This window comes from Lissotriton helveticus, chromosome 4_1 (genome assembly GCF_964261635.1).
Source record: "Lissotriton helveticus chromosome 4_1, aLisHel1.1, whole genome shotgun sequence".
Classification (NCBI taxonomy): Eukaryota; Metazoa; Chordata; class Amphibia; order Caudata; family Salamandridae; genus Lissotriton; species Lissotriton helveticus.
This window is the reverse complement of record NC_136063.1, coordinates 205,345,657-205,365,564: the sequence shown is the minus strand read 5'-3', so window position 1 is coordinate 205,365,564 and position 19,908 is coordinate 205,345,657. Positions and strand designations below refer to the sequence as shown.

Below are 19,908 nucleotides of genomic sequence, written 5' to 3'. Positions count from 1 at the left end.
TTTCAATGCCCGAATCCTTTGCAAAATGCACACTGATTATCTTCTATATCCCTACGTCCAGAGTAGGGAGTGGGTATGCGGTCCTTTAGGGGTGGATTTCTAGGGGCGATTGATTGGTAGTTCCCCCTGTGTAGTTCTTTCCCGACTGCCACCCCTTGTATCTGGGCTATCATCACCCTTTCTTTCAAATCTTTCTTCTTTCTCTCGATTGCCCTATCATTCTCATCCTTTTGGTGTTCGTAGTACTGAGCCATTTGGAGAATAGCGGCGGGTTTGGAGGCCCCCCAACTACTCTCGCTCGTTTGTAACTTTTGGGAAACCTCTCGTGACAGACCCTTTACGTAGTTTTGCACAAATAGGTGTTGTCCGGTTGCGGTGGTTATGTCTTGGCCACTGTAGTCGGAGAACACCGTTTCAAATCGGGAGAAGTATTCTGATACGTCTTCCTGGGGTTTCTGACGGCAAGCCGTGACTATTGACCAATCTACCTTTTTCTCTGGGATCAAGGTTTTTAACTTCTGAACTATTTTGTCCGGAAGTTCCAGTATGTCTTTTATCGGTTTCCTTCCGGGCTCTCGTCGTCTATCTAGCTCACTGAGTTGATTCCAGGTATGTCCGAACAGATCTGTGTGTTCGGCTTTCCGGATTTGCTTCCACACGTCAGCCGGCAGACATAACCCGAAAAACAAATCAATGTCTGCTAGAGTCATTATCGTTGAGCCCAAGGCTGTGCCTAATTCGGTGTAAAATGCTGTCGGGTTCTTCCTTAAATCAGGCAGGGTTTGCCTAAAGGTTAAAATATCTTGTCGATCCCATGGTTGGTAAACCCAATTGTACACAACCCTCCCTTTTGCATCTGCGTGGTTGATATCGTCGTTTGTTCCCTGACGTCTTGGGGGAACCCAGTAGGGGGCGGCTTCTCTGATAGGCATCATAGTGTTGGCTACTTCTAATGGGGACTCAGCCGTTTCAGGGACTGTGATCTTAACCTCTGGTTTCTGTTCCGTGAGGTGGCGGAAGACTTCAAGCGTTTGCATGAAGAGGTCCGTCACATCGCGCTCAGTCCCATCTCCAACATCGACCTTTCTATATGGAGCCGTCAGTTTAGCAGGACCCTTAGTTTGATACCTATCCTCATATGCGTTCAGGGTGTGGTAGCTGAACCGTAAAATGAAATGCCGTCTGTGGCTACCGGCATGTGAATTGTGCATATCCATCGTATATTCTTCGCTCTCCTTCCGTTCTAACAGTGTCTTTGCTATCTTGTCAATCCCATCCCGCTCGTCTTTGCTCAACCTATTTGGTCTGGCCGTTGGCTGCTTGCTAGTCTCGAGTTCTTCTGATGTTGTTACCAATGTGGCCGGTGCGAAGGCCGTAAGAGCCGGGGCACTAGCGCTAGGGTCACCCTCGCCCGCACTCAGAACCGGTAGGTGCTGTGCTAGAAGCTGGCAGGGGGCATAAGGAGGGGGCATGTAGATAATCGGAGGACCTAGCAGTAACTCGTCGTTTTCCTGTTGTTTGGAGGGCATCTCCGGGTAGAGCGTAGAGGGGGTCCTAACAGGGCATTGGCCTGCCGACCCTGATTCTTGCGTTTGTCTAACTTCCTCTCTCCTTCTTATTTCTTCATCTAGTTCCTTAGCGGCCAGGTGGGCTGCCTTTCGTAACTCTTTCCCTATTTTTGCTTCTTCTCTTTTTCTTCGTTGCTCTGCTTCTTTGCGCCACATGCCGATACTATCGAGCATGGTGGGTGTTGCCTTATTTATTCTAACAGCTGCTTCTAACGTTTTTATTTTATGATCATCAAAGGAACCTATCAGTGGCCACCGACTTTCGGGGTCCTTTTTTGTATATTTATGCCATAACTTACTATAAGCTATAGCGACTAGTCCTTGTTTAGTGAACATGTCCTTATTAGGGGTGCCTTCCAATGGAGCTGGATGGTTCATCTCTAATAAGCGGTCCGGGTTGTACCAACTACCAATCAGTGGGGCGAAGACAGGCATGACAGATTACAACGGGGGACAAAGGTCCGCACTACCTATCTTTCACTATTTGCAAAGACTAGACAGAATATTGCTATTCTACGTTATTTGCAAGCAGAGAACCTCAAAAGAACTATACTCCAAAACAATCTATGTTCGGACAATCAATCAGTGGGGAGAAAAATAGGTACGGCAGATTACAATGGGGGACAAAAGTCCGCGTTACCTACCCTTCACTATCCGCAAAGGGAGATAGAATATTCCTATTCCTCCCCGTTTGCAGGCAGCGAATATCTCAAAGAGCGACAAAGCAAATACTAGTATTTCAATCAATCAAACAATCAATCAATTCGCAATTCGTCGTGTGTCACGACCTTACCCGGACCGCATGGACAGTTTCTCGTCTTCCGCTTCCAACGCCCGATCGTCCTCTACTCTCTGTTGCTACCGCGGCACTCCTGATGGTTCCCAGTCAGGACCGTAGATCACTCGGGAGAGGTCTGCTTGGAACCAGTGAAGTTCGGATGATCGGCTGTCAGACGAGGGTCTATCGGACAGGAGCTCTCCCGATCGTTGCAGTCGTTCACTCTATCGTCGGGACCTCTCCCACTGGATCCACGTGTCGCTGATGGGCCCCACGTTTGGGACGCCAATTGTGGATTTCTGAAAAATGGTCAGGCGATTTAGTCGATGTTTCTTAAGTAATTTTGCCCCTGCGTTAAACGCCTCTAATACCATACGAAGTTTATCAAATAAAGAGGCAGGCGCTGGAGACAGGAAGACAGGAAACAAGTTTTATTCCGACGGAGCAGAACACATCAGATCGGACAACAAGGTATCGTCTCGAGGTGCTCTCTAACAGCCTCTCTGAGGCCTGGCCTTTTATACACTGGTTTACGACATGTGACCGCTCTTTATTACAATAAAGACATTGTGAAGTAATGAAAAATGACATCCCCGGTACCCCCCCAGTTCCGGCTCATACCAACACGTGGCTACAGTAGAGGTCCTCACCCCCCATACAATATGAGGGGGCTATCACGCAGCTGAGTGTTCCGCCGATTCCTTTGGAATGTGTGCGACTGATCAAATCTCAGGGGGTGGGGAGGTCATGATCAATAGTAGCTCCTTTGAAGAGGGGCGAGTGCATACAGTAGTGGGCAATAAACTGTATCCTCAGGCTAAGGGATGACCAGCGGTCCGTGCAGACAATCGGGCTCAGAGGAAGGGGTCATCAAAGGAGAGATATTCATGAAAGGAAGGATTGGTGTGGACAATCGAGCGTAGAGGAAGGGTTTATCAAAAGAGGGGTATTCATGGAAGGAAAGGAGGTGTTGGTCAGGCGCGGGGTGTGATTCCCAGAGACAGAGTCATGTGGAAGGGGAGGGTTCATGACTTGTGCATGTGAGAGCGGGGGCAGCCAGGGTGCATGGGGGATGCTTGCAGGGTCAGGGAAGTGCGCTGATGATCGATCGTGAACAGGGAGACCATGGTACCTAAAATGGCTGTCGTGTATGTTCATACGTGAGTCTGAGGAATGGGCAAGATGGCGCAGATGATGTTCAGTTCACGAACTAAAATTCCACAACAGCTACGAAGAGTACGTTCCTCTAGAGTGAGCTGGGTAAGGTCCAGCTTCTGGCCCAGGATTATAAAAGAGATGACATGTCTGGGAAACAGTCTGCCCTGCATCCCCTCTGGGCCCCGGTACTCCAAAGCCACCGCCTGGGTAAGGCACTGCAGCTGCGCCGCCAGGTTTTACCATTCAAAATCCGGGACCGCAAGCCCCCCATCTGCCCTGGGGCGCATCAATGTGGCCAGCGCAACGCGCCGCCTACCTGATCCCCAGATGAACCCGGAGGTTAGGGAGCGGAGTCTGCTAAAAACCGACGCCGGGATCCATATTGGTAGAGTGCGGAACAGATATAATAAGCGGGGAAGTGCTACCATTTTCAGTAACGCCACTCGCTTCCCTTTCTCTGATATACAAGTCTTCACACAAGCCTAGGCACAGGTCAAGCACACCTGCCTCCCAAGGACACCTCTGCCCACGCTCCTCGTGCACAGAACTTCACACAAGCCTAGGCACAGGTCATGCACACCTGTCTCGCAAGGACACCTCTGCCCAGACTCCTCGTGCACAGAACTTCACACAAGCCTAGGCACAGGTCATGCACACCAGTCTCGCAAGGACACCTCTGCCCAGACTCCTCGTGCACAGAACTTCACACAAGCCTAGGCACAGGTTATGCACACCTGCCTTCCAAAGACATCTCTGCCCAGACTCCTCGTGCACGACTCTTCACACAAGCCTAGGCACAGGTCATGCACACCTGCCTCCCAAAGACATCTCTGCCCAGACTCCTCGTGCACAGAACTTCACACAAGCCTAGGCACAGGTCATGCACACCTGCCTCCCAAGGACACCTCTGCTCAGATTCCTCTTGCACAGAACTTCACACAAGCCTAGGCATAGGTCAGACATACCAGTCATCCAAGGAGACCTCTGCCCAGACTCCTCGTGCACAGAACTTCACACAAGCCTAGGCACAGGTCATGCACACCTGTCTCGCAAGGACACCTCTGCCCAGACTCCTCGTGCACAGAACTTCACACAACCCTAAGCACAGGTCAAGCACACCTGCCTCCCAAGTGCACCTCTGCCCAGACTCCTCGTGCACAGAACTTCACACAAGCCTAGGCACAGGTCATGCACACCTGTCTCACAAGGACACCTCTGCCCAGACTCCTCGTGCACAGAACTTCACACAAGCCTAGGCACAGGTCATGCACACCTGTCTCGCAAGGACACCTCTGCCCAGACTCCTCGTGCACAGAACTTCACACAAGCCTAGGCACAGGTCATGCACACCTGTCTCGCAAGGACACCTCTACCCAGACTCCTCGTGCACAGAACTTCACACAACCCTAAGCACAGGTCAAGCAAACCTGCCTCCCAAGGGCACCTCTGCCCAGACTCCTCGTGCACAGAACTTCACACAACCCTGAGCACAGATCAAGCACACATGCCTCCCAAGGGCACCTCTGCCCAGACTCCTCGTGCACAGAACTTCACACAACCCTAAGCACAGGTCAAGCACGCCTGCCTCTCAAGGGCACGTCTGCCCAGACTCCTCGTGCACAGAACTTCACACAAGCCTAGGCACAGGTCATGCACGCCTGTCTCGCAAGGACACCTCTGCCCAGACTCCTTGTGCACAGAACTTCACACAAGCCTAGGCACAGGTCATGCACACCTGTCTCGCAAGGACACCTCTACCGAGACTCCTCGTGCACAGAACTTCACACAACCCTAAGCACAGGTCAAGCACACCTGCCTCCCAAGGGCACCTCTGCCCAGACTCCTCGTGCACAGAACTTCACACAACCCTAAGCACAGGTCAAGCACACCTGCCTCCCAAGGGCACCTCTGCCCAGACTCCTCGTGCACAGAACTTCCCACAAGCCTAGGCACCGGTCATGGACACCTGCCTCCCAAGGACACCTCTGCTCAGATTCCTCTTGCACAGAACTTCACACAAGCCTAGGCATAGGTCAGACATACCAGTCGTCCAAGGATACCTCTGCCAAGACTCCTCGTGCACAGAACTTCACACAAGCCTAGGCACAGGTCATGCACACCTGTCTCGCAAGGACACCTCTGCCCAGACTCCTCGTGCACAGAACTTCACACAACCCTAAGCACAGGTCAAGCACACCTGTCTCCCAAGTGCACCTCTGCCCAGACTCCTCGTGCACAGAACTTCACACAAGCCTAGGCACAGGTCATGCACACCTGTCTCGCAAAGACACCTCTACCCAGACTCCTCGTGCACAGAACTTCACATAACCCTAAGCACATGTCAAGCACACCTGCCTCCCAAGAGCACCTCTGCCCAGACTTCTCGTGCACAGAACTTCACACAAGCCTAGGCACAGGTCATGCACACCTGTCTCGCAAGGACACCTCTGGCCAGACTCCTCGTGCACAGAACTTCACACAAGCCTAGGCACCGGTCATGGACACCTGTCTCCCAAGGACACCTCTGGCCAGACTCCTCGTGCGCAGAACTTCACACAAGCCTAGGCACCGGTCATGGACACCTGTCTCACAAGGACACCTCTGCCCAGACTCCTCGTGCACAGAACTTCACACAACCCTAAGCACAGGTCATGCACAACTGTCTCGCAAGGACACCTCTGCCCAGACTCCTCGTGCACAGAACTTCACACAAGCCTAGGCACAGGTCATGCACACCTGTCTCGCAAGGACACCTCTGGCCAGACTCCTCGTGCACAGAACTTCACACAAGCCTAGGCACAGGTCATGCACACCTGCCTCCCAAAGACATCTCTGCCCAGAATCCTCGTGCACGACTCTTCACACAAGCCTAGGCACAGGTCATGCACACCTGTCTCGCAAGGACACCTCTGGCCAGACTCCTCGTGCACAGAACTTCACACAAGCCTAGGCACCGGTCATGGACACCTGTCTCCCAAGGACACCTCTGCCCAGACTCCTCATGCACAGAACTTCATACAAGCCTAGGCATAGGTGAGACATACCGTCGTCCAAGGACACCCCTGCCCACATTCCACCTGCTTGACACAAGCCTAGGAACAGGTCATGCACACCTTTCTCTCAAGGAAACAACTTCCCACTCATCTCAAGCAGAAGACGACTCCCTCTCCTCACAGAAAAATTCTTACATAAGCCCAGGCAAAGATTAATCTTAAAAACATAGGGTCCAACCAAAGCACGCGCAGCACTGGCTCCCAGACCGAAGACAGCGGCGCCTCAGCTCTCCACCTACCCTCAAACACAGGGCTGTCTCCTTGTCCCTCCCACACAACGCTGCACAACAAACGCAGTTGCGTGCATAGGCATAACTCTGTGCTCCTGCATGAGTATATCTCCATTGCAGTTGTGCAAAGTCACTAGATGCATTTTGCACCCTTGTTTCTCTCCATTTAAGGATGTTCAAGAGTCTTATTTGTCATTATATTCATTACAGGGAAAACCTGGGCTAGAAATGGGGACATTGCCAGCCCAAGTCTCCTTCGAGTTGAGGCAAACACGCAATGAGTAGACTCACATATGTTACTGCTCACGATTATGAGAGGAATCAGAAAACAAAATATGGAAAGAACGCTTACTATGTATACCGCCTCAAAACCTCTTAATATTTCATGTTTGTATACACCTGACAATGTTTAGAGCAAAGGTAAACAAATACCATATACTGAAAATTACATATAAGCAATAAATACAGAGTGTAATATGTCCTTTATTATAATGTTGAGTATTGGGAGAGTTTATAAAGCACTAGAGGCAAAGTCCCGAGATAGGCACACTGCCCTTTCTCTGCCTCAACAATAGTGATGTGTATAATACTTTTATCAGATCTGCATATCTGGTTTTGACCCTGCTATTTTTCATGTGCAGAAGTTATATACAAAGTTATTCAACAAGAAGAGGGGCTTGAGGGGTTAAATGCATGCAGTGGAAGATTAAGCCACTGAATATGCCTTACATTTGTGAGCCCAGTTGTTATCTTAAGTACAGTGGTTGTAACATGGGATCATTGCTGTAACAAGCAGTTACTCATCCAGACTACAGTATGGTAATAGCATTTCACTGTCTTCTGGATTGCAGTATTAGGTATGTGAATATATCCTTAAAGTACACTTGTTTTCAATATGGTATTAATTCATTTTCACAAGCATGGCATACATACACGTTTGGTTGCTTTTATTGCTCAAAATGCAGTGGTATAATAACACATGGGAAATAAGATTTCTCAATTCCCTGTGAAATATGGGGTTTATGATCGTCATAATGATGGCTCCCAAACCATTCAGTAGAGCCTTACGATTGTCAGGGTCACTAAGATTATGTGGCAGAGTTATCCAACTTATGCAGAAAGAAAATCAAAATTATGTAGTAAAAAAGGAATATTACAGGGCACCTTCCCCTTGCTCACGGTTAGGGGCACTTTGAAGTGTTTTGCCCCATGTCATACTTAAGTAAAAAACTGGAATCGAATCTTGCACAGTAATAGTAAATCTGTCGTTGTGTGTTTATTAGTACAGTTGCTCAAAATAACAAATGTTCTTGGTCCATATTTGTTTTTGCGGCCATGGATACATTTAAATGTTAAGGTTCAGTTGCTCTTGCCACTAAAAAGGCATTTTTGACTTGCCTATAACTTTTGAACCGCTAGATGGATTTGCATCAAACTCGGCAGACGCTTGGAGGAGTCAGATAAGGTCTAGCTTGTCAATTTTCATGCAGATGTGTCCGTGGGAAAAAAGTTTAGCGGGATGGGTGGAAAAAGGATGTGTGTTCCCATTTTAGCATCCATAGAATAGTTTACTCTTGCCTTCAGTCTAAACCGCTGAAACAATTTGCACTAAACTTGGCATATAATTAGAATTATACTCCTGCTTTGTTGGTTTAGGTGTAAATTTGTTCAGTAGTTTCTGAGATATTAGCATTTTAAAATGCAGAGTATTAATGGGTTAACCCTTTTGTATATCTGAGCTCTTTGCCCTTTGTGAATGGAACCCTTCATGAATCTGGAAAACAAAGGGAATCCAAATGGACGAGCAAGCTTTGTCTCCTGTGATCCCTTTCAGGTCTGTGGTTCCGACTGATCTGATTAATCAAAGCAAGAGAAACATTTCTCATGTAGTAGCAATTTCAGGTGGCGGTGCCCCACACAATGACCGCCCGATGGCTATTGAGGGTGGCGTCCTAAAAGGGCCCCTCTCAGCACAGATTTTGGAAATAGAAAAAAAGTCAATAAAGCTCTATGAGTCAATCCATCTGCGTAACAGGTGTTTGCTGCCTGTGCCAGGTTGAAGCAGACCGTGTGGCTGACCCCTCCACTCAAAAGCTCAGGGTGGCCATACATGGCGGGTTGGTAGGTCAGGCCCTGTAAGGAAAAAAAGTGGTCAGCTGGGTGCTGGGTTTGGCCGCAGGCCAGGCCCTGTAGCCAAGCACCACTGCACATGGCCAAAGGCTGTGCGGAGGTTGTGTAAGCAGTGGAGATTGGAAACTAAGCATATCATAATAAAGTATACTACATTTAGAACTCCGTTTATTCACCACTGTGCACAAAACACCAGTTTTCCAATGATACAGAAACAAAGAAAAGAGCTATCAAGAGAACAACATGGCAGACGGCACGTAATATGGTATTTTTTCAGTGCGTTGGTAAATATGCCTGGGGAATTTGAGTGGTTTTGCATTTTGTGAACGTGGTTTGAACCTGGTATTCCTTTATGTTTCAAGTGCATTGCCTGTTTGAGTATTGACATGTGCTCACCCCAGTGCCTCCCTCAGTAGAAGTCTGGAGCTTGACCACTGGGCAAGGAAGATACTAGGATTCTTTACAAAATATTTTTAAAATCCAAACTATCTTGCTTCAAAAACCCAAATGAATAACCAACACAACCACAATGATTGCTGCCAGGACATAAGTAACCATGCTCTTTTAAATGTAATCCTACTGCATAATAATGAAGGAATTCCGAGACAGTGGATGCCTGACAGATGGTGCTCTGTAGCTATTGTCTGAGTAGACAATCATTCAAGTCAACTAATTTACAGATTTACAGAAAACTACTTCTACCAACTTCGCACACACCCAAGAGCACACCACCTATTGAAGCATGACTGTTGATGTGAGGTGAAAACATTAATTGCTAGACACTTCTATATTTTAATCCGGTGAAATGCAAGCACAGTTTAGACATTGATCATGCATCCTTTCTTCAAAGGCACTATACATTTTAAAGCCATGAATGAGAGGCATTTGTGCACAAAGAAAGCTTAGGCATTACGTTTAAGGTGATGCATAGAGCACGGTGAGTACTCTATCGGGCATCCCTCTATGCTCTTTGACATGCACAGAACAGGGCTTCTAAACTTTTCTTTCCCCATGTGTTTCTTCTGCATGCCCTGGAACCAGAAAAGAAATACGCAGCAGCACGAGGAAGGTACAAGCATTTCCTGCTGTGAAAAACAAAGACCTAGAATAAATAAGCTTTCAGCAATTGGCTGACTAGCATCAGAGACACAACTCCGATGTGTGGGCAACAGAGAAAAGCTATGATACATACACACTGTGCTAAGATGGGCTCCTCAGTCTAAATGTTCATACTGTCAGGAAGTGCACTGAATGCATTTTTCTTAACAACCGTATCCATTTTACAAAGTAAGAGAGCCATGACTGGCTTTACATTACAGTTATTATTTTGTCAAATAAAGACTTACTAAGGAAAATATTTCAGTTTGATTGTTTCTCCCAGTCTTTTATCCTAATTGGTGGTGTTTCTGTGCTTTGGGAAGTAAAGGGTTGCTAAAAACAGCACCTCAATGCAGGTGCCTTTACTTAAAGATGCAACCTTTTTGGCTCATTTTGGTGGCTTATTTGATTTTTCTTCGGGTCCACCAGAGGTATGTCTAACCTCTCCAATCAGTCAAACGTTAAATACTCACTGCTGGGCTGCAGTTAGGTTTTGTCTGTATGTGAGAGTAGGTAAGATGGCTGACATTGGGTCTTTAAGCATCAAGGTCCAGCTGCATAAGGCTCACATTTCAAGCAAGTCAATGTAGCCACTTGGTTGTCAAGGAGTGACATGGTCTAAAAGTGCTATCTTAACCAGTAAGACTGCAGTTGCTTTACATCCTTATTAAGCTATTGCAGCTTTAAAAGCCAACCTCCTTAATACTGGCTTTGAAAAAGCTAAACATTCCTGTGACATTTCATTAAATGTCACAACAAAAATTACTAACAGACTTTTATTTTACATGACTGACAAATCTGAACATCCAGTTTCAACCTGGTGACTTGTAGTTGCTGCTGGTGCAGCATTTCTCAAAAGCAACAGCCATTACAGGAAAGGTGTGAAAAGGTATGAAAGGACCTTACAGCTGGCACTGTCCCAGTGCAGGTCTAACCCAGCTCAGATCCCTCCAGTGTCAAGAACATAACATCTCTGATGAAAAGTCTACTCAGAGACCTTGCCTTTGCTTTTGAGAATGCTCGTGTCGGGTAAGCTTCAGACAGGTCATAGACTAGTCTTGGCAGACAGTAACCTGCCTTTTGTTTCACAGAAGGATGGCAATACGAAATGGATCTAGTGGATCCATTTGAAATGAGAAGGGCACAAAGACAACCAGCAGCTTTATCCATGGAGCAGATAACAGATGTTTAGGAGGCGTGTGCTTCACTCTGCCCGTGACAGGGCTCGGAGAGGTGGGTGGATCCATAATATAGGTAGAGGGAACTACTATTGAGTTTAAGTCAGAAGTAGTCCTGGTTACAAGTGGTGGACAGAGAAGGCACCTAACCTTGCGGTATGTTGTCCAAGGAGTTGGGCCATACTATCTGGAGATATTTTCGGAACAAGAGCGAAGCTTTGTAACGTTTGCTCCACATTCTGACGATCTGGACATTTGCTTTTATCTGAATTTTAGAATCTGGGCTGTTTTTGAGGGAAAGCAGTTTTTCCTAAAAAATATTGTTTTAAGCCATTTCTGGTTGGGCACTGCTTCCCTTCAGCACCAAACACAGAGGCTGTGCTGTTATTTAAAGTCACTGACAGGTCTGACAGCCTTGAGGATGTCAGCACCTGATGCAAAATTTTAAGAGCAAGAGCATGTGTTTTCAAGTAAATCCTTTCAAATGGGTATCACAAACAAAACATAAGTACAATCACACATTGGAAAGTTATGGCTCTTTAAAGCTGTCGCGCAAAGACGCAAGAAGGGGGCAGGGCAAAGAGAGCCCAATTGGGAATGGAGCATCCGCCTAGATTATGTCAACAGAGATGCTTGTTTTGCCTTGAAAGATATAAAGCACTGGGCTGAAGGAACTTAAAATGTTCAGAGACTAGTTTAACATGAAGCCACTTTTACCAATTCTAGGCAGTCAGATATACAAACTGGGGGCCACGGAGGGTCCCGCACTCCCTAACAAAAAATGTCCAAATATGGCCAGTTTAGGAACCTTGATTTAATGAGCCACTTAGGGGACGATTAACAAAAGCATGTAGGAGTATGGAAAGTTGCGTTACAGGAGTACTCATACAAACTCTTATCACCCTTTAAGTATCACCCTGAAACATAAAACCACCTATTAGTAAAAAGCCAAACAGAAACAGTCCCTTCTATTTGTGTTAAATGTATAGTAACATTCCCTGAATATACTAATTTTATTCCAATGTTAGATGTTATGAGGCAGAGACTTAAAAGAGTACTAGCTTACTTTGGTAATAGGCTCCTTTATGTTCATTATTTTAAATCTGCCTAGTTATGTGGCCATCTCTTTTAGTGAGACATCTACTGTTATAGTAAAGGCAACAGTTATTTTTGTTTCTTTAGGAAAAGTATCAATCAAAGCCTGTATGAAAAAAGTCTGCAGCAGGGAGGGTGCATCTCGCTCAAGAGCCCTGGGTAACAAGGCCCTTCAAAAGCCTTTTTAAATCTTGTACAACTATATTTGTGACTCTGGAAAGCATATGTTAACACTGAAATGCTTTTATTAGTCCAATGTGATTACACAGTGTTAAAACCTGTGGGATAGTATTTTGTTTCATGGAATCTGAAAGGATTACTTGAGTAGGCAAGGGTCTTGCTGTTGGTAACTACATCTGGCAAATCATGACAAATCCTTGAGGTAGAAGATTTGCACAGTGGAAACTCTAGTGACACTCTTTAGGTTGGGTTGAGTACTGTTAGACCCACTGTCATTTTGTATATATTTATGATTGTGTGTGTGTGTACATTAAAGTACCTTTCAATGCCTACGGTAAAAGCACAGGTTGGTTACTAATGTGTGGAGTGGTATTGGTGTCCTTTGGTAAGTCCTGGGTATTTAACTCACAGAGGCTCTCTGAGTCGGCATTGGACGGCTCTTTTTGATACTGTGACAGTCAAGTGCTAAAAGGGGTAATTGGTTCCCAATGTGAGGGCACCAGAGACAAAATGTCCTCAGAGACACATTTAGGGTCCAGCAGTCCCCCTCCATGGCATCCCAAACTGGCAGAAGCACGAACACACACTGAACAGCAAAAATATCTCCAAATATACCAACCATCCAGGATAAAATACCAAATACCAAAAAAAAGACATTTGTCAACCTGGGCTGCCTCAAACTCCATAAAAAGAAAAGACAACTTTCATATCAGTCCCTGAACTAAAGGTTTTAGAAGGCAACAAAATAAGCCAGGTGTAAAAAAACAGTGCACAGTGATTCAAGAATATTTCTCTTAAACGATCAATATAATAAGACAAACAATGATCAAAAATATGGCCAAGCAACATCCATAACAACCATCAATGAAACCTAATTAGGAGATGCCTGCATTAAAAATGCAACAACAGAGTTGCTGTACTTGTCACACAACCCATGCCATCTTTCACTAAACAGAAATAACAGAAATAACTCTCAAACCTTCGAACAAATACTAATGCAATTAGTTAACGTTTGCTTAATGGTAAATACAGTGCCTGCCAATCAAAAGGACAACTTGGTGCAACTATTTGTAGCACAAGGTGACTCCTAAACCAACGAAACCAGATCAAACTTCCAACCAGTGATAGACCTCTTGGAAGTACTGGAGAGTGCAGCCACGCAACAGATTCAGTACCTCCTTGTTACTTCCTCCACATCAAGGCATAAGAGTTTCTATAATGTGGTTTATGTACAAGCCTCGCTATGGAACACACCACTTCTGTGCTGGAGGCCACAATAGGCACAGATGCATAACATGTAGACATCCCAGAGAACACCCTGTTTTTTTTTTTGTTTGTTTTTTACAAAAGCTAACCTATTTTGCCAAGCTTTCTAAAGAAACTAGGAAATAGTTCACCTATTCTATTGCATTTACTAGTCCACTATTCATGTCCAAGACGGCTCCAGACTTATCACACATCCATGGGTATTGAACTGCAACAAGTATCCAATGTGTCAGATTTTATCTACACGAGCTGAAGTTTCAAGAAGGATAGACCAGCTGGACTGAGCTAGGCCAACAGAGATCATGCTCAAAGCCCAGTAACCGGTATACACGACTAGCTGTTAGCCCTGACTGAAAGGGATGGATCTGCAGAAACTCTTAGTCCTACCTTATAGAGAAAGGGGGACGAAGAAGCAGTCATCTGCATGAACCAGTTCATCATAAGGATTTCTGGCGAAGAGTCTTCAGAATCAGATATTGCAAAGGGAAGCGGGAGCATGAAGTTTGAACTAAAGACAGATAACAGTGGCACATAAATGAAATTGCAATTTGAGCAACTGACCACACTCCAAGACAGATCATGCTCTGGTAAGACCTCGCATCAGCCAAGAACTGGTAAAGAATCCCAGGAATCAATGTAATGGTAAACCAAAGGCTTGATGGCACAGCAGCCAACACGGACAAACACATAAATAGAGACGTAGGCACTGAATCTCACGGGAACTCGGGAGTATGGGTGAGAGGAGACAAAATAAAGTGGAGGAAAGTAAAGTCGGATGCTGAACTATAATAATAATAACGAGCATTTGTAAAGCGCGCGGCTACCTCAGGCGAGGTGTCCCGGCGCTAATATGGCAGACAGCAGAGCAGAGGGACTGGCGCCATTATTCCCATTGCCTAAAGAGCCAGGTTTTCAGGGCCTTTCTGAACTCTAACTCAGAGTTCAACATGCGTAAGTGGGGAGGCAAGTTGTTCCACAGCTTGGTCGTCCCCACCGAGAAAGACCTGCTCCCCTGCCTAACTTTGGAAAAGCCCGGGACATTAAGGGGCCTTTCTGGTAAACAGTATTACCAGCGCTATAAATTCCTCCAGGGAGGTCTTTAGGATAGTGAAATCTTTCACTAATCCTGCTCTAGAACACGGTTTCAGTCCGTCTCAAGAGCTTTACACCAGCCTCTCAAACTTCTATTAGGAAAAAAAATCACACAAATCTACTCCTCTTTTTCTCTGGTGGTTGAGCCCAAAGTATTGGGAGACAACCTCAGCCCCCTTGATAACCAGCCGGTCTTCACTTCCTTCCTCACGATACTCGCAGACGTGTCCCTGGGGGAACTGCGGAAATGCAAATCGGGTTCGCCAGGTGACCCCTGCCCGGTAAGACAGTTCAGGCTTCTGGCAGAAATGAACTCTCTGCACCATGGGGAGCCAGTGGAGAGAGCGCAGCTGATGACGAACACTGTTCCTAGCCGAAATGCCCAATAGGAGTCTGGCTGCCATATTTTGGACCACCTGCAGCTGCTGCAGCAGGTAGCCAGGGATACCAGCATAAAGGGCATTGGCATAGTCGGTAAGAGGGGGAAGAATCTTCTGAGGGTTTTAAGCAGGCCGAAGCAGCAGCCAGACAACTTCTTGATGTCTGACGAAAAAGAAAGGCATTCATTAAAACCCTACCCCCAGATTTTTAGCAGATATTGCAAAGGGAAGCGGGAGCATGAAGTTAGAACTAAAGACAGATAACAGTGGCACATAAATGAAATTGCAATTTGAGCAACTGACCACACCAAGACAAATAATGCTCTGGTAAGACCTCGTATCAACCAAGAACTGGTGGAGAATCCCAGGAATCAATGTAGTGGTAAACCAAAGGCTTGATGGCACAGCAGCCAAAGTTTTATTGGAATGAATCACAAAAATAAGTGAATAACTTGAATTATAAGCAGCCAATGTAACGTTTGTAAAAGAATGATAAACACAACATGGTGGCGATGGGATGGGGGAGTGGGCAGCTGCAATGCTGTCTCTTAGATAAGTGATTATTTCATGCGCATAATAGGTGAATGCAGGAGAGAGAGGTATTTCAGAGCGCGAGGCTCTGAGATGTATTTCAAGAAACGCAGTTAAAAGGGGTTTTGATGGTTATGGCCCAATGCGTAACACTGATGGGCATAGAAGGCTTATTTATTATTTATTTATTAATAACATTTCTAGAGCGCGAACAATGGCCCATGGGCGTCTCGGCGCTAAAATATCTGCAGTATTTAACCCAGGAGGGGAAATCTAGGTTTACTGATTAAAAAGCCAGGTCTTAAGTTGTTTGCGAAAGGACCATAGCGATGGACTTGTTTTGATCGAGTGAGGCAGAGTGTTCCAAAGCTTGGGGGCTGACACCAGGAATCTTCTGTCACCCCATGAGACAGATTTGGTGCGAGGAATCACAAGGTCATTTAAACTGGAGGAGCGTAGGGTTCTGGAAGGACAGTAGGGGGTGAGATTTTGGGTGAGGAAAGCTGGTCCCAAATTGTGCAAGGCCTTGTAGACTATGCAGAGAGATTTGAACTTTATCCTATTTCTGATAGGTAACCAGTGCAAGTCTCTGATGGTATTCGAGGCAGATTGATATTTGGGAAGTCTTCCCAGTAGCCTGGCGGCGGAGTTTTGAATAATTTGCATTTTGTTCAAAACTCTTTCTTGTGCATTTAAGAACAATGCATTGCAATAATCCAGAGTGGATAATACCAAGGAGGAAACCAGGGTTTTGCCAGCTGTATCAGGAAGGAAGGGAAGGATTTTCTTGATGAGTCTCAGTTTATGGAAGGCAGAGGAGGTAATCTGGTTGGCATGTGAAAGAAAAGTGAGGCGGTCATCGAAAATGACTCCCAGATTCCTGACCTTGCTAACAGGCTCAGGAGGGGGGCCAAATGACGAAGGCCACCAACGCGAAGATCATTCAGGGGTCAGATGTCCAAAGATAACTACTTCAGTCTTTTCGGAATTCAATTTTAGGCAATTGGAAGCCATCCAGGTCCCAATTGCCCGCATGCCCAGATTAAGATCATCTGCTCTTTTGTGGCCATCATTCTTAATGGCAAGGACCAACTGAGTGTCAGCTGCATAAGACGTAAGGCTCATCCCATGGGCACGAATGATGTTGGCTAGGTCCGACACATAAATGTTAAAAAGTGTCGGACTTAGGGATGAGCCTTGAGGTACTCCGCATGGCATAGACAGGGTAGGAGAATGAAAAGATCCCAGTGTGACCACCTGAGTCCTATCAGCCAGAAAGGAGGCCAGAAGTTTCTTCGCATTATGTAGAACACCCATGTTCTCGACACGGTCGATCAGAATAGCATGATCGACAGTGTCGAAAGCTGCCGACAAATCAAGCAGTATTAAAACTGCTGTCCCCCCGGCATCACGGATGGTTCTAACATCATCCGCGGCTTTGATCAAGGCCGTCTCCGTCCCATGGCATTGGCGGAAGCCAAACTGGGATTCATCCAAAAGATGATGTTCCTCTATGAAAGCCGTGAGTTGTAGGTTCAGTGCTTTTTCGGCTATTTTCGCCAGAGCTGGGAGGCTGGCAATAGGACGGTAGTTCTTTAAGTCTTCCATGTCAAGATGTGGCTTCTTTAGCAATGGTTTAATGAGAGTCTTTTTTAAAGTGGCTGGATAAGTGCCAGTTCTGAACATGGAGTTGCAGATAAGAGTAATGGCAGGAAGAACTACTTCAATGACAGGTAGTAGAACTTTAAGAGGACATGGGTCCAGAGCAGAACCCGATCTGATAGGGGATATAATGTCCGCAATCTGGGAACTGGAGATATCTGCAAACTGAGAAAGAGTTGGACCAGTACGGAATATGGTGGACGGCTTGGAGGGGGTGTTAGTGTTATTGGCAAAAGCCGAGTAGATGTCATTGACCTTGCTAAAGAAAAAGTTGGCCAAGGCATCGCAGAGAGATTGGGAGGGAGGAGGAGTCAAATTGGTGGAAAGACCGGCTAACTGTTTGGTGGTTTCATATAGTGCCTTGTTAGAATTTTTGGCTTGCTCAATTCTATCGCTAAAAAAGTTTTTCTTGGCGTCACTAATCATGATTTTATATTTAGCCACCGTTTCTTTATATTTAGTTTTAGCCTCTACCGAGTAATCTTTCCGCCAGTGCCTCTCCTTGTTTCTGCACTGCTGTTTCTGTGTTCTTAAGGCCTCGGAAAACCAGGGAGCCGACGGGGCAGACCTATTACGGGAGTGTTGTTTAACCGGAACCAGAGAAGTGGCCGCAGAACCCACCCACTCGTTAAATTGCATGATGGCAATATTGGGGTCGGCTGATAACAAGGGATTAGATTTAATCAAAAGTGTTTCCAGGCTAGAATGATCAATGTCGTTCCACGCCAGAAAAGACTGGCGAGAGGTAGAGGACAGGGTAGAGGCCCCAGAGTCATTAATGGTCAGTGTAGCCAGGATAACATGGTGGTCTGACCACGTAAGGGGAAGGATTTGTAGAACATGTAGATCCATTAAATTAGTGAAAGTGCCATCCAGTGTGTGGCCCCCATCGTGTGTGGGTGCTTTAACTAACAGTGGGAGACCAAAAGTTGTCATATCCGCTAAGAAGGCAGCGGTGTCTTTATCCTCGGTTTTGTCGAAGTGAAAGTTAAAATCACCGAGGACAGTAAGGGAGCTATCGAGAGCGGACGATTCCAGGATGGTCCTTATATCAGAGATGAATCCAGTCCTTGACCCCGGTGGTCGATACAAAAGAATCCCTTTAAAATTATAAGAGGGAGTCAGCTTGATGGAGAATTGTAAGGCTTCACAGGACAGTAGCGTAATCATGTTAGTTCTGACAGTGAATGCGTCACGTGAAATGACAGCAATACCCCCGCCTTTCTTACGCTGTCTATCTAAATCGGTGGATAGTAAAGCCTCTAGGCACTGCAATCACTAAATCCGGGTCGGACGAATTGTCCATCCAGGTTTCTGTCATAAATAGGATGTCTAGTTTTTTGTCCTCTATCAGATCCGCTATGACCTGTCGGTGTTTGCCGAGCGAGCGGACATTGATGAGGGCCATAGAATAGGATTTAGGTGGTTTAGCCTTGGTAATAAGGGGAGGATTCAAGACAATTGGCAGCGAGGTTTTACAGTGGGGACAGAGTAGGGCAGAGTTTCCTACCAGGAACAATGGATCGAGTGTAAGACATGACTGGTGAAGAGGGGGACGCAACTGCCGGAGCATGTCCGATGTGTATGTTCCTCGTGGGGCCGGGGGAGCAGAACCAGGGGGAGTGGCCCTTGGCCCGGTCCAGGCGCAGACGGGCTTGCCTTTGGCGCGCCGCCGGCGCGGACGGGCGGGTCTATTGTTTTTATCCGTAGTTGGGGTGGGCGGGAGGAGGGTGGGAGGAACGATCATCTGGACCGCCAGCCTTCCCCTGACCAAGATGGCGGCTGAGGTGGGTGGACTAAGTTACCAGCGCCTCGTAATGGCGGCGCTGTGTCAGGCAGGTCGTGAAGCAACCTCGGGCGAAGCAATCTCGCACCAGGTGGGGACAAACGTTTTTAAAAACTGCCAGCTAAAATATATACAATTGTTAAAAAAGATGTTATTATTAGATCAATAACACGCGCTCTCAGGAGGAGGCACAAGAGAGCGCAATATACAATTGTTAAAAAGATGTTATTATAAATCAATAACACGCGCTATCAGGAAAGAGCACAAGAGAGCGCAGAGGTCCCCCGGCTTCCGCATCAAGGGTGAGAAAAAAAGCAAAAGTTAACAAAAGGAGTGCTCGCCTTTGCAGGACTTTTATGTGCATGGCAAGTGCACGCAACAGCCGAAATCTGTTCAAAATAACCATGTCACCCTTTAAACCACTGTTTGTAGAAAACATGTATGCTTAACAAACGCATAAAACAAAATGCTAATTTACATTTTCGAATTTTAGGTGTTTAAAATTGGGTCGGAAATGACTTGCAGGAAGCTGAACTTTTAATCAGAGCACCCGAAGAGAAGGAATTCAGGGTAACGCACCTATCTTAAAGGGGCTATCCAATGTAGAAAATAAAAAATAACAATTCTTTTTGCCCAGTCCTGCATCTCTAGCAATTATCAATACTGGGCACCCTAGAAACCCCACTTTTTTGATGATTTAAACTGCCGTTTCGAGATCCATTG

The 19,908-nt window shown here is 46.3% G+C and overlaps 1 protein-coding gene across 1 annotated transcript in view; it reads right to left on the bottom strand.

Annotated features, from left to right (window-relative positions):
* TRAPPC9 (trafficking protein particle complex subunit 9) overlaps positions 1–19,908 on the bottom strand; it is a 2,424,721-nt gene that overhangs the window by 1,705,378 nt on the left and 699,435 nt on the right. The window lies entirely within an intron of this gene.